At 56.6% G+C, this 12,999-nt stretch overlaps 2 pseudogenes; both read right to left on the bottom strand.

Moving 5' to 3' along the window:
* The window catches only part of LOC116463019 (large ribosomal subunit protein uL24-like), a 17,623-nt pseudogene extending 12,103 nt beyond the window's left edge, over nt 1-5,520 (bottom strand).
* Nucleotides 4,764-7,981, bottom strand: LOC116463018 (putative uncharacterized protein PSMG3-AS1; annotated as a pseudogene).
* Between the last annotated feature and the right edge of the window lie 5,018 nt (nt 7,982-12,999).

Below are 12,999 nucleotides of genomic sequence, written 5' to 3'. Positions count from 1 at the left end.
GGATGGATGGATGGATGCATGGATGGATGGGAGGGTGGATGGATAAATGGATGGATGGATAGATGCATGGATGGATGGATGCATGGATGGATGGTAGGGCGGATGGGAGGATGGATAAATGGGAGAGTGGATGGATAGGAGGGTGGACGAACGGGAGGATGGATGAACGGGAGGATGGAGGGATAGAAGGGACGGTGGATGGATGGATGCATGGATGGATGAATAGATAAATGGATGAATGGGAGGGTGGATGGATGGATGGATGGATAGATGGGAGGGTGGATGGATAGGAGGATGGATGGAGGAAGGAGGGAGGGAGAGATGGAAAGAGGGAGGATAGATGGAAGGAGGGAGGCATAGAGGAGAGAGGGATGGAGGGCGGAGGGTAAGAAGAACGAGGAGGGAGAAAAGAGGGGGGAAGAAGGAGGGAGAAAGGGGGCAGGAAGGAGGGAAGGAGGGAGGAAGGAGGGCAGACTAGCACCCTTGGCCTGGGGCTATGACCCTCTCCGGGGTGGTGACCTTGGGACCGTCTCAGAAAGGCAGAGAACCTGGGGCAGTATCAGCAGAGGTGCTTCTGGGCTTGGGGGTCTCCTGCGGGGACTCCAGTCCACCCTGCCTGGATAGCAGCTTCCCAAGGGCCCAAGGTGCCAGGGCTGGGCTCTGGCTTCTCTCTCCATCTCCAGAGGCCTCCTTCCTTCCCCTTGGCCAGCAGGGGGCTCACAGGGAGATCCTGCAGGTGTCCTGCTAACTCCCTGCCCAGCTTCTGTGAGCACTGCCCTGAGGCAAGGTGGGTCTGGCTGCCCCAAGGCCTGGGAGCCGCCCGGCCTGGTCACACACAGGCATCCTGCACTCAATCTGCCCCAAGCCTCCCTCCCCCCAGCCTTTGTCCGTGTCGTGCCCCCTGCCAGGGATGCCGTCCCCAATGCCACCGTCCACATGGACCTCCAGGGAGAGTCTCTCCTCTGTACCCACAGCAAATCGCAGGAATAGAGCCTGATCTGGGACTGGGCGTGTTCTAGCTTGTGTGATAGCTTCCTATTCACACATTTTTATCTTCCAAACCTAACTGAAATCCCAGAGACCTGGATTGTCATCTCACAGCCGCCCTCATCACCGTCCAGGTGCCCTGCAGCCTGTTGCCTTCTGAGCCTTGGTTTTCTGGGGTTACGATGGGGACCGCGGGGGCGTGCGAAGCTTCAGAGTACAGTAACCAGGTGTCACAGAGGTGCACGGAGCACGGGACATGCTGAAAGGGGCTGGTTGCCCTCTTCTTCCTGGGAAAGGGATTTGAGCCTCAGATTCCAGACCCCTGGAGAGGATGGACAAAAAGGTGAGAGCACAGCTGCCTCGGTCTTGCTGTTTCCAGGTAAACAGTTCTATGGACTTGATGGAGGAGCCTGGCTCCCCATCCACCCATACATGGTCTCCGAAGATGTTCCCAGACCAGGCACTCCCCCAGCCGCCCCCTCTCCACGCCCCGGCCTGCTACGTCCTGTCCGCTGAACAACAGAAGTGGGGGAGGACGAGGCGTTTGAGGAGTTCAGGGAGTTGGAAGAGAGTTAGCAGATTTCTGAGAACCCCAGGTGCAGCTTAACCTACAAATGGAAAATTATGGTGATGAGAAAGAGGATCTTTGATGAGGCAGAGTCTTGGGGGAATCGGATTTTGGCTGACGTGCAAGGAAAAGGCAGGCTGGGCGGGGAGGCAGGAAGAGGCAGGTGTCCCTGCAGGGAGAGGGGGCAGTGGAGGTGGGAAGCGCATCCTGAGCGGATGTGGGTGGGGGCGAACAACGGGAGGTGCCCCCCAAGGCCTCGGGGACCCCATTTCCTGCACTGCCAGTTGCCAGCCCTGGGGACCACTGAAGAGAGCTTGGACCTGCCTGGCTGGCTGTTTACGTCTCACCCATGATGCATTAAGCATGCACCTGCTGGGTGCCCCCAGTGACTCCTGGTGCCACCGAGGCAAGTCCATAGAGTGCGTGTCTGTCCCCACACCCCCGCAGAGTGGGCCGCTCCTGCCTGCCTGGCCTCACCACCCACTCCCACTGTTGCATGGCCTCATGTAGCTAGATGCCAGCTGGCCGGTCTCTGGGTGGCCGCCACGGCTCTTCCCATCCTTCACGCCCCATTTTTCCTGCCCAGTCATGAGTAGAGTGGATTTCCCTCCCCCGAGGGCTGGGCCAGCCATGCTTCCTGTCGGCCGGTGGCATGCAGTGAGGACAGCCCACCTTTGGAAGCATGACCTCAGGAAGCCCCCAGTTTCTGCTGAGACCCTGAGATGCCCAAGAAGGAAACCAGTCCAGCCTTCCACAGGCAGAGCCCTGTGAGGAAAGCCAGGGGCCCCGGCGACTGGGACCACCAGCCGGATGCTGCTGAGAGGGGAACCCCCCACCCCTGCCAACCCACAGCCGTCCGATTGATGTGGGCTCCTGGCGGTGCATGCTGCAGCCTCCCAGACAGCTCTGGCTCAGGCTGGGCCCCTGGGAAGTGCACACAGATTAGCCAGGGTTCTCCAGAGAAACAGAACCAAAGGATATATGTGTGTGTCTGTGTGTGCGTGTGTGTACAGAGAGAGAGAGACAGACAGAGAGAGAGACAGAGACAGAGAGAGATCTGGATGGGAATCAGTTCACAGAACCACAGAGGCTGAGAAGCCCCACCATCTGCTGTCTGCAAGCTGAAGGCCCAGGGAAGCCAGTGGAGCAATTCAGTCGAAGTTTGAAGGCCTGAGAACAGGAACTTGATGTCCAAAGTCAGGAGGAGATGGATGTACCAGCACAGGAAGAGAGAGAATTCTCCCCTCCCCTGCCTTTGTCCCAGGGGGTCCTCAGTGGTTTGGGTGACACGTGCCCACATTGGGGAGGGTGGACTCGTCTATTTGGTCTGCTGATTCAAGTGCTGATCCCTTCTGGAAACTCTGGGGAATGGGATTTTGGCTGTCGTGCAAGGAAAAGGCAGGCTGGGCAGGGAGGCAGGAAGAGGCAGGTGGTCCTGCAGGGAGAGGGGGCAGTGGAGGTGGGAAGCGTGTCCTGAGCAGATGTAGGTGGGGGCAAACAACGGGAGGTGCCCCCCAAGGCCTCAGAGACCACAAGACCTGCCAACTGCCAGCCCTGGGGACCGCTGAAGAGAGTTTGGACGCACCCGGCTGGCCATTACGGCCTCACAGACACAGCCAGAAGTGATGTTTTTTACCAGCTCTCTAGGTGCCACTTACCCCAGTCAAGTTGACTCCTAAAATTAACATCACAGCCAGGTCAGAGGTATGCACAGACTTTCCCTCTGAATTCCCTCGACGCCCTTTGAAAGGGTCCTATTATTATTCCCGTCTTATAAAAAAGGATGTTTGAGAGTTTTAGTGATGGCTCCTGGCCACACAGCTCAGGGGCGGTGAAGCCCAGACACACATCAGCCTTCACGCCTGGGCTCTCAAATTCTCCCCAGCCCGGTTTTCTCTGAACCCAACCCAAGTCTCTCCAGTCCTGAGGGATGATACATGCCCACCCCTCTCCAGAAGCCTCCACCCCCACCCTCTCCTTCCACTTCTCCCAGCTGCATCTCCTGGCCACACTGCCTCTGACCCGTCTTCCCCAGACCCAGCCTCATTTTTCCAGACCCCAGGCCCCTATCTCCCCTTTCCTCTGCCATTTGGCAGATTTGCTATGTGGCCCCGGGAACAAAGTCTTCAGCAATCTCTGTCTAGCACGGTGCAGGGGATTAAAGGTGACTCACGCCTGTAATCCCAACAACTTTGAGAGGCTGAGGTGGGAGGATCCCTTGAGCCCAGGAGTTTGAGATCAGCCTAGGCAACATCTCCAGATCCCTTTGCTACAAAAACATTAAAATTAGCCAAGCTTGGTGGCATGCACCTGTAGTCCTAACTACTCTGGAGGCTGAAGTGGGAGGATCGCTTGAGCCTAGGAGGTTGAGGCTGCAGTAAGCTATGATGGTGCCACTGTACTCCAGCCTGGGTGACAGAGCAAGACCTTGTCTACAAACAAACAGAAAAAATACTGCAAATTCTTTGCCCACCTCCCATTGAGAGGAGGCTGTTCCCCCTCCCGTTGAATCTGTGGGCTCTAGGCTCCATCAAGAGCATGTGGGGACTCAGTCACTTGTTCACCCGTGTTCACAGCAGCACCATCCCCAACAGCCAAAAGGGGAAAGCAAGCCAAGTGTCATGGACTGACGAATGGATACACAAAAGGTGGTCCTTCCACATAGTGGAGCATTACTCAGCCTTAAAAGGGAATGAAGGCTGGGCGCGGTGGCTCATGCCTATAATCCCAGCACTTTGGGAGGCCAAGGCAGGTAGGTCACCTGCCTGAGGTCAGGAGATCGAGACCAGCCTGGCCAACATGGTGAAACCCCGTATCTACTAAAAATACAAAAATTAGCTGGGCGTGGTGGTTGGTGCCTGTGATCCCAGCTACTTGGGAGGCTGAAGGAGGAGAATTGCTTGAACCCAGGAGGCGGAGGTTGCAGTGAGCTGAGATCGCTCCATTGCACTCCAGCCTGGGTGACAAGAGCGAAACTCACTCTCAAAAATAAATAAATAAAAAATAAATAAATACAAATTTTTAAAAAGGGAATGAAGTGCCGTCATGTGCTGCAATACGGATGAAACTCGAGGACATTATGTAAAGTGAAATAAGCCAGTCACCAAAAAACCGATACTGTACGATTCTGCTTATGTGAAGTGTCTGAAATGGCCTTATCCATAGAGGTAGAGAGCAAAATGGTGGGTACCAGGGGCAAGAAGGACAGAAGGATGGAGAGTTATGGTTTAATGCATACAGAGTTTTTATTGCAGATGATGAAAAAGTTTTAGGTATAGACAGTGCCGATGGTTGCACGATATTGTAAATGTATTTAATCCCACTTACAAATGATTAAAATGATAAATGTTATGTTTATTTCATGACTACCAAAAGGCTGTGGGTGCAGGGATGCTGGTTTCTGGTCCTAGCCTAAGAGACTGGCAGTTTCCACCTTCTGTCTCTTGGGACAGTGGCTCTGGGAGCACTGAGCTATCATGCAAGAAGTCCAGCTACCCTGAGACCACTGTGCTGGAAAGGCCACAGGGAGGAGCTCTGTGGACAGTCCCTGAACCTTGCCTTCCAGCTGTCCCTGCCAAGATGCCAGGCATGTAAGTAAAGCCATCATGGGCCGGGCGCGGTGGCTCACGCTTGTAATCCCAGCACTTTGGGAGGCCGAGGCGGGCGGATCACAAGGTCAGGAGATCGAGACCACGGTGAAACCCCATCTCTACTAAAAAATACAAAAAATTAGCCGGGCGTGGTGGCGGACGCCTGTAGTCCCAGCTACTCGGAGAGGCTGAGGCAGGAGAATCGCATGAACCCGGGAGGCGGAGCTTGCAGTGAGCCGAGATTGCGCCACTGCACTCCAGCCTGGGCGACAGAGCGAGACTCTGTCTCAAAAAAAAAAAAAAAAAAAAAGTAAAGCCATCATGGACCCTCTAGACCAGACCGCCCATCAGCAGGGTACCATCTGGCAGCCACATGGAGCGGAAGAACCGCCCAGCTGAGCCACTTCCAAACTCTTTTTTTTTTTTTTTTTTTTTGAGACGGAGTCTCGCTGCTGTCCCCAGGCTGGAGTGCAGTGGCGCACTCAGCTCACTGCTCCGCCTCCCGGGTTCACGCCACTGTCTCAGCCTCTCTCGGTAGCTGGGACTACACGCTTGCGCCATCACGCCTGGCTAATGTTCAGTTGAGAGGGGGTTCACCGTGGTCTCGATCTCCTTGCTCCGTGATCCGCCCCGCCTCCGTCTCCCAAAGTGCTGGGATTACAAGCGTTGAGCCACCGCGCCCGGCCAACCACTTCCAAACTCTTGACCCACTAAGTCATGATCCACAATGAACCCATCATAGGGATGGTTTGCTTTGCAGTGTGGATAATGAGGATGTCATGTGAGGGACAGCTGAGGTACTGACCCAGGGTGTGACTGATGCTCCCCATGTACCCAGAGCTCACTTGTGAAATGAGGACCGTGGGACATCATGAGGATGAGAGGCAGTGATCCAGGAGTGTGGACATTCAGCCAATGCCTGACAGAGCTGGGGTATGAATACCCCAGCTCCCCAGCTCCCTCTCCCTCAGGGAAGACTTTGAGCTGTGTGCTCCAGCAGCTGCCCACAGCGGTGGCAGGCATGGAGACACACCCATTGCGGCCAGTCTTCCCTTACCCACCTCACTCCTTGGGATGGTTAATTTTATGTGTCCACTTAAGTGCACTGTGGGGTGCCCAGATTACACATTGTGTCTGTGAGAGTGTTTCTGGATTACATCAGCATTTGAATTGTGGACTCAGGAAGGTGGACTGCCCTCCCTAAGTGGCTGGGCGTCATCCAATCCCTCAAGAGCTTGAATAGAACAGACGGCAGAGGGAGGAGGAGTTCACCCCTCATTTCCTGCCTCACCACTGGAGCCGGGACATCTCATCCTCTCTTGCCCCGGGACTGGATGTCCACCATCGGCTGCCCTGGTTCTCAGGCCTCCGGACCTTAGCTGAGTTTGAATCACACCTCAGGCTTCCCTGGGTTTCCAGCTTGCAACACAGATGGTGGGACTTCTCAGCCCCCAGAGTCACATAAACCAGATTCCTCAGCCTAAATCTCCTCTGTGCATTGGTTCTGTTTCTCCGGAGAGCCCTCACTAACACACTCCCCCTCTTTCCCCTGCAATTCCTGAGATCACCTCCCAAAGAAAGCATGTATTCTCAACTGCATCCTTCAGAGTCTCCTCCTGGGGGGGGCCCTGGTCCAAGACAGCTGGGATTGACTAGCCCCAAGGCTTCTGAACAGCCGCTACCCGGCTTTCACTGGGAGGGCCAGGGCTCGGATAGGAGGGCAGGAGCAGATGGCTCAGGAGGGGAGAGCTCAGGGACACCTGGAACTGCAGTTCTACAATGGAGCAGCTGTGGGAGAAGTTGCTGAACCTCTCTGAGCCTCCGTTTTCTCACCTTAGAAAAGGGGCAATGGTGCCCTCCCTGTCAAGTAGCTGTGAGGTGTGGATGTGGGTGGATGCTGGGCTTGGCTGAGGAATCAATGCCAGGGCTCTCCTCTCACGCTGGTCCTTTTCTCGCTGTTCATCCCTGCCCTGCCCCGATGGGCTGTGTGACCCAGGAGGCATTGCTCTCCCTCTCTGGGCTTCAGATTCCTTCACCGTCCTGCAAAGGGATTCACCTAGATAGCCGAGGCCCCTCAGACTCCTAGAAAACAGTGTTTGCTCAGGAGACGTGGCCCCAGCGACGCCACTACTGTGGACTTGTGGGATGGTTTCTCTCCTGGAAGGGCTAGAAGGAGAAGAAGCCCGCAGGAAGGAGGAATGTGGCTGACGTCTTCGTCCCGGACCCCTCCTCGCCTTGCCCTGTCTGGGCTCCAACATTGAAGATGGCGAGAGAATCCAAGCCTTCCCTGTGTCCCTCGTCTCTGCACTCTCAACCCTCTCAGCAGCCTCCAGGGCACCTGGGCTACTCCTCGGGGGCACTTGCCATCCCTCCCACATTTCCCACGGCCTTGGTTCCTACAGCCTCCAGCCTGGGCCCTCTGTGCCACCCCAGAACTCCCTGAGTCTCCACAGCCCATCCTGCCCCTCCATGGCTGGAGTGGGCAGGGACAGGCAGGTGGCCCGAGGACACAGGCACGGGGGCAAGCCTCCCCCCTCCAGACACCGTCCTGGGCTAGGACAGTGGACCAGGAAAAGGACACCCGCCAGGGCGTCTGATCCCAGGGCAGGAAAGGGGCAGGCTGCCAAGTCGCACGCATCCCAGGCAGTGTCCACGTGCAATCCATCATCTGCCGCTGCCTGGGAAGGATCCCGGCTCTGTGCAGGAGGTCTGCCCGCCCGGCCAACCCGGCTGCCCGCTCTGCGACCTCAGCGTCCTTCTGCCCCGGTCACCGGGCGGGGTGGGGGCTGGAGCTACAAAGCCCAGCCTGGGAGGTCGCAGGAGGGCAGGGTGCTGTTCCCAATGTGTGGATGGGAGCACTGAGGCGGGTGGGGAAAATGCCTTTAGGTCCCCCTGAGGGAGGGGACAGGAGCACTGAGGCGGGTGGGGAAAATGCCTTTAGGTCTCCCTGAGGGAGGGGACAGGAGCACTGAGGCGGGTGGGGAAAATGCCTTTAGGTCCCCCTGAGGGAGGGGACAGGTCCTGGGAAGCAGGTCCTTCGGCCTCGGTTAGGATGGGTCACGTGACAGAACCGTCTGGTGTCAACACTAGAGCTGGGCGAGGCTGCACTCCCAGCACAGTGCTCAGGTATCCCCTGCATCAGGAACAAGAGCCACTGCACCCGGGGCTCCAGCTTCCCAAGACTGTCTCAGCCTGGAGCTGGCGGGAGGGGGCGGATCTGGCGGGAGTGGCCCTCACCCTAATGAAGCCATCTCGCTGCCATAATAAAGACCTCATGTACCTCCAATGACACTTAGCAAATCCGGGCACAAATAAATAATCCAAGTCCAATTGAATTAACCTTCAGCTGATCAGCACAGCTAAACAAATTACCCCGAGGCCCGAACGAGATTAAAAGACCGGGCGCAGACTGCGATCGTTCGGCGAGAGGGTTCATTGGGTTTAACGAGTTTAAGCCAAATCCCCGGCGTTCTTTTCTCTGGTTTCAGGCCACTCTGCTCCCAGAGTGCAGCCTTTCTGGGGGCCGCAGCCCCCCGGGGGGGAGTCGGCAGGGAAAAGCCAGGTGCCTGGCGAGGAGGGCGAGGCCGAGGGAGTGGCAGTGGAGGAGGGAGACCCCCTGCCTGTGCCGGGGAGGACAGCGGGAGGCCACGGCAGACGGTGTCCCCAGGGGCGCAGACAAAGCTGGTTTCCAAAGAGACATGCGGATGCCGGGGCTGGAGGTCTCGTCCTCCTAACTCGACATCCGATGGCACCCGCTTCATGCCCAGCTGCGTTTAGACCCGGGCTGACTCCCAAGAGGAACCTGCTTTGGAAGGTCTAATCCCAGAGTCACGCTTCTTCCACCCAGACCCCAGGCTCTGCCCCAGCCCAGGCAGAGGGTAGGAGCTGGAGGCTCGCTGTGGTTGGACAGAGATGCTCCCTGGGTGGGAGACCGCAGTGATGCAAGGCTGTAACGAAAGACCGAACCGCCACCCTGCCAGCTGCCTGCGACACGTGGCTCAACGTCACTTTTAGAAGAACGGAGACCACTCCGGGGGGTTTCTCTGCCCGCCCCCACCCCAGGGCTGCCGGCCTTTCTGCCTTCAGCTGGCAAAAGGGGCCTGCCCTCGGCTAGCATGCAGCAGCCAGGGAAGGTGGGCCCTGGAGGGAAGAAAAGACAATGCAGTGCCCAAGGAACCACTGCCCAGAGCACACAGCCCTCTTCCTGCTCCGGGTGGAGCACTCAAACAGGCTGGAGAGGCCGCCCACCCGGGGGCAGCTCCCAAGCGAGGGACCCAGCCATAAACACACGAGAGCCTTTCACCCAGTCCATGGAGGATCCACTGAGATGTGGCTCTGGAACTTACCCAGAGAGAGAGAACTCTGCAAACAATGCTCCCCAATCGTCTGTTCTAGAGGCAAACGAGGTGTGGCCTCCCAAGGCAGGGGTGCAGGAGGCTGTGTCAGCCTGGACTTCTCCCCTCGGGGAATTTGCTTGTAGCCCAGGAGACTCAAGGGGAACCTTAACCTCAGGGAATTCAGAAGGCCCTGTTGTGTGCATCGGCCCGAGAGCTGGTGGCCAGGAAGGGCTTCCTAGCAGGTCCGACTTGTGTGGTGGTGAGATCCGCAGTGGAACTCCGGCGCCCTGGGTCAGGACGGAGGTTGGGGTGGCTCTGCTCACGGCTGGAGCCATGCAGATGCCGTGGAGCTGGGGCCACTCTGGGAGAGGTTGGGGTCCCAATGCCTCAGCTGAATTTCCAGGTGTTGCTCTGTGGGTCTCTAGGAAGTCATGCCCGGTGGCACCCACAGTGGTGCTGGGAGGGCATTGCCTGTGCCCTCGTGTTGGGGTCCACCATTAAGTGGTGTCAGTAGGAGCAACCTGAGAATAGGGTGGGGACGGCAGAAGGTCCCTGAAAGCGCCAGCTGATGATGGCTGCATTTGACAAGAGACAGTGGAGACTCCATTAGCCATTAACTCCCCAGGGAGCTCATCCACGCGGTGGGGGCGTGCAGGGCGGGATGACGGGTGCAGGAGGTGTGATGGTCACCAGCTGATACGGCGAGGCCAGCAACAGGACAGCGGCAGGAGAGCAGCCCAGCCCGAATCATCCAGGCTTTGCTGGGGGCCTGGCGGGCACAGACCCCAGCCTGGGCACTGTGGGGGTGCATGGATGCTCCCCGCCTTGTCCCTGAGCACAAGAGGCCACCGTCCAGCTGGGACCAAAAGCCAGAGAACAGTAAACCCAAAACACAGCAGTTCAGAATGGGAGGTGTCCCAGGCCACCGGTGAGAAAGGCCAAGCTGGCTACAGATGCCCAGGACTGGGAAGGCTTCCTGGAGGAGGAGGCTTGAATGGGGCCTAGAACCAGCCGTGGAGCACCTCAGAGGTCCTTCCAGGGGTTGGACGGAATCCGAGGCGAAAGAGAAAAGCAAATCCGATGAAATCACTGTGCTTCCTCCCTCAGGGCTGTGTGCTGGGGTCACCCCAACACTGAATCTCTGCATTTACCCAGTGAGCGTCTCCTCCAGGAAGGGGTGGGCATGGCCCTCTTGCCCACTGGTGGGTCCCAGCATCCAGCAGCTGGGGATGCTCTGTAAATATCTGTGGACCAAATGAATCTGGACAATGAGTGGACCAGTGCTAGTGAGGTGGGGGCTCTGTAGTTCATGAGTGTGGCCCTGCCAGGCGTGGTGACTCACGCCTAAAATCCCAGCACTTTGGGAGGCTGAGGCAGGCAGATCACCTAAGGTTGGGAGTTCGAACCAGCCTGACCAACATGGAGAAACCCTGTCTTTACTAAAAATATTTAAAAAATTAGCCGGGCGTGGTGGCGTATGCCTGTAGTCCCAGCTACTTGAGAGGCTGAGGCAGGAGAATCGTTTGAACCCAGGAGGTGGAGGTTGCAGTGAGCCAAGATGACACCATTGCACACCAGCCTGGGCAACAACAGTGAAACTCTGACTCAAAAAAAAAAAGAAAAAGAAAAAGAAAATTAGCTGGGCATGGTGGCGTGCACCTGTAGTCCCCGCTACTCGGGAGGCTGAGGCAGGAGAATCGCTTGAACCCAGGAGGTAGAGGTTGCAGTGAGCCGAGATTGCACGACTGCACTCCAGCCTGGGCAACAAGAGTGAAACTCAGTCTCAAAAAAAAAAAAAAAAAACCAAAAGGATTAATTTGTTGTAGTTGTTGTTGTTGTTTTTGTTTGAAGACAGAGGCTCGCTCTGTCTCCCAGGCTGAAGTGCAGTGGCGTGATCTCGGCTCACTGCAGCCTCCGCCTCCCAGGTTCAAGAGATCTTCCTGCCTCAGCCTCCCGAGTAGCTGGGGTGACAGGCGCCTGCCACCACACTCGGCTAATTTTGTTTTGTTTTGTTTTTGGTAGAGACAGGGTTTCACCACGTTGGTCAGGCTAGTCGCAAACTCCTGACCTTAGGTGATCCACCCTCCTTGGCCTCCCAAAGTGCTGGGATGACAGGCGTGAGCCACCGTGCCCAGCCCCCACCCAAAAGGATTGAAAGCAGGATCTGAGAGGCAGGTGCTCACCCACGTTCCCAGAGACATTATTCACAGAAGCTGAGAGATGGGAGCTGCCCACGTGTCCACTGACAGGCAAGTGAATGAGCACAGTGTGCTCCATCCACACCACGGGAATCCACACCACGGGAATCCACACCACGGGAATCCACACCACGGGAATCCACACCACGGGGATCCACACCACGGGAATCCACACCACGGGAATCCACACCACGGGAATCCACACCACGGGAATCCACACCACGGGATACGGCTCAGCGAAATAGAGGAAGGGGAGTCGGACACCTGCCTCAGCATGGATGGACCTCGACGGCATCGGGCTCTGTGAAATAAGCCAGTCACGAAAGGACCAATACCGTCTGATTCCACACTCATGGGGTCCCTACAGCAATTGAATCTGCAGAGACAGAAAACAGAACGGTGGGTGCCGGGGGTGCAGGGGGGATGGAGAATGAGGGTTTCATGGGGCAGAGTTTTAGTCTGGGGAGATGAAAGAGCCCTGGAGACAGGTGCTGAGGGTTGCCCAGCAATGTAAATGTGTTGAATGCCACTGACCTCTGCAGTGGGACGTGGTCATGATGCTGATTTTCTGTGATGTGCATTTTACTGCGATCAAAAATTAAAGGCCGGGTGCAGCGGCTCTTGCCTGTAATCCCAGCACTTTGGGAGACCAAGACGGGCAGACCACGAGGTCAGGAGATCGAGACCATCCTGGCTAACATGGTGAAACCCCGTCTCTACTAAAAATACAAAAAATTAGCCAGGCGTGGTGGTGGGCGCCTGTAGTCCCAGCTACTCGGGAGGCTGAGGCAGGAGAATTGCTTGAACCCGGGAGGCAGAGGTTGCAGTGAGCTGAGATCACGCCACTGCACTCCAGCCTGAGAACGGAGCAAGACTCCATCTCAAAAAAAAAAAAAAATTAAAATAGGATGAGCGTGGTGGCTCATGCCTATAATCCCAGCACTTTGAGAGGCCGAGGCAGGCAGATTACTTGAGGTCAGGAGTTTGAGACCAGCCTGACCAACATGGCAAAACCCTATCTCCACTAAAAATACAAAAATTAGCCAGGCGTGGTGGTGTACGCCTGTAATCCTCGCTACTTGGGAGGGTGAGGCAGAAGAATCGCTTGAACCTGGGAGGTGGAGGTTGCAGTGAGCTGAGATAGCGCTACTGCACCACACCCTGGGTAACAGAGTGAGGCTCTGTCTTTAAAAAAAAAAAAAAAAATGAAGATAAAAAGTGTTCGGCTCATGGACCAGGAGAGACAGTCAGGAAGATGGAAAATGGATTGGGCACGGGGCCCAAGGGCTTCTCTCGGGAACAAAGGCAGAAGCAGGGAG

This window comes from Hylobates moloch, unplaced genomic scaffold, assembly GCF_009828535.3.
Source record: "Hylobates moloch isolate HMO894 unplaced genomic scaffold, HMol_V3 SCAFFOLD_24, whole genome shotgun sequence".
NCBI lineage: Eukaryota > Metazoa > Chordata > Mammalia > Primates > Hylobatidae > Hylobates > Hylobates moloch.
This window is presented reverse-complemented; position numbering and strand designations above follow the sequence as displayed.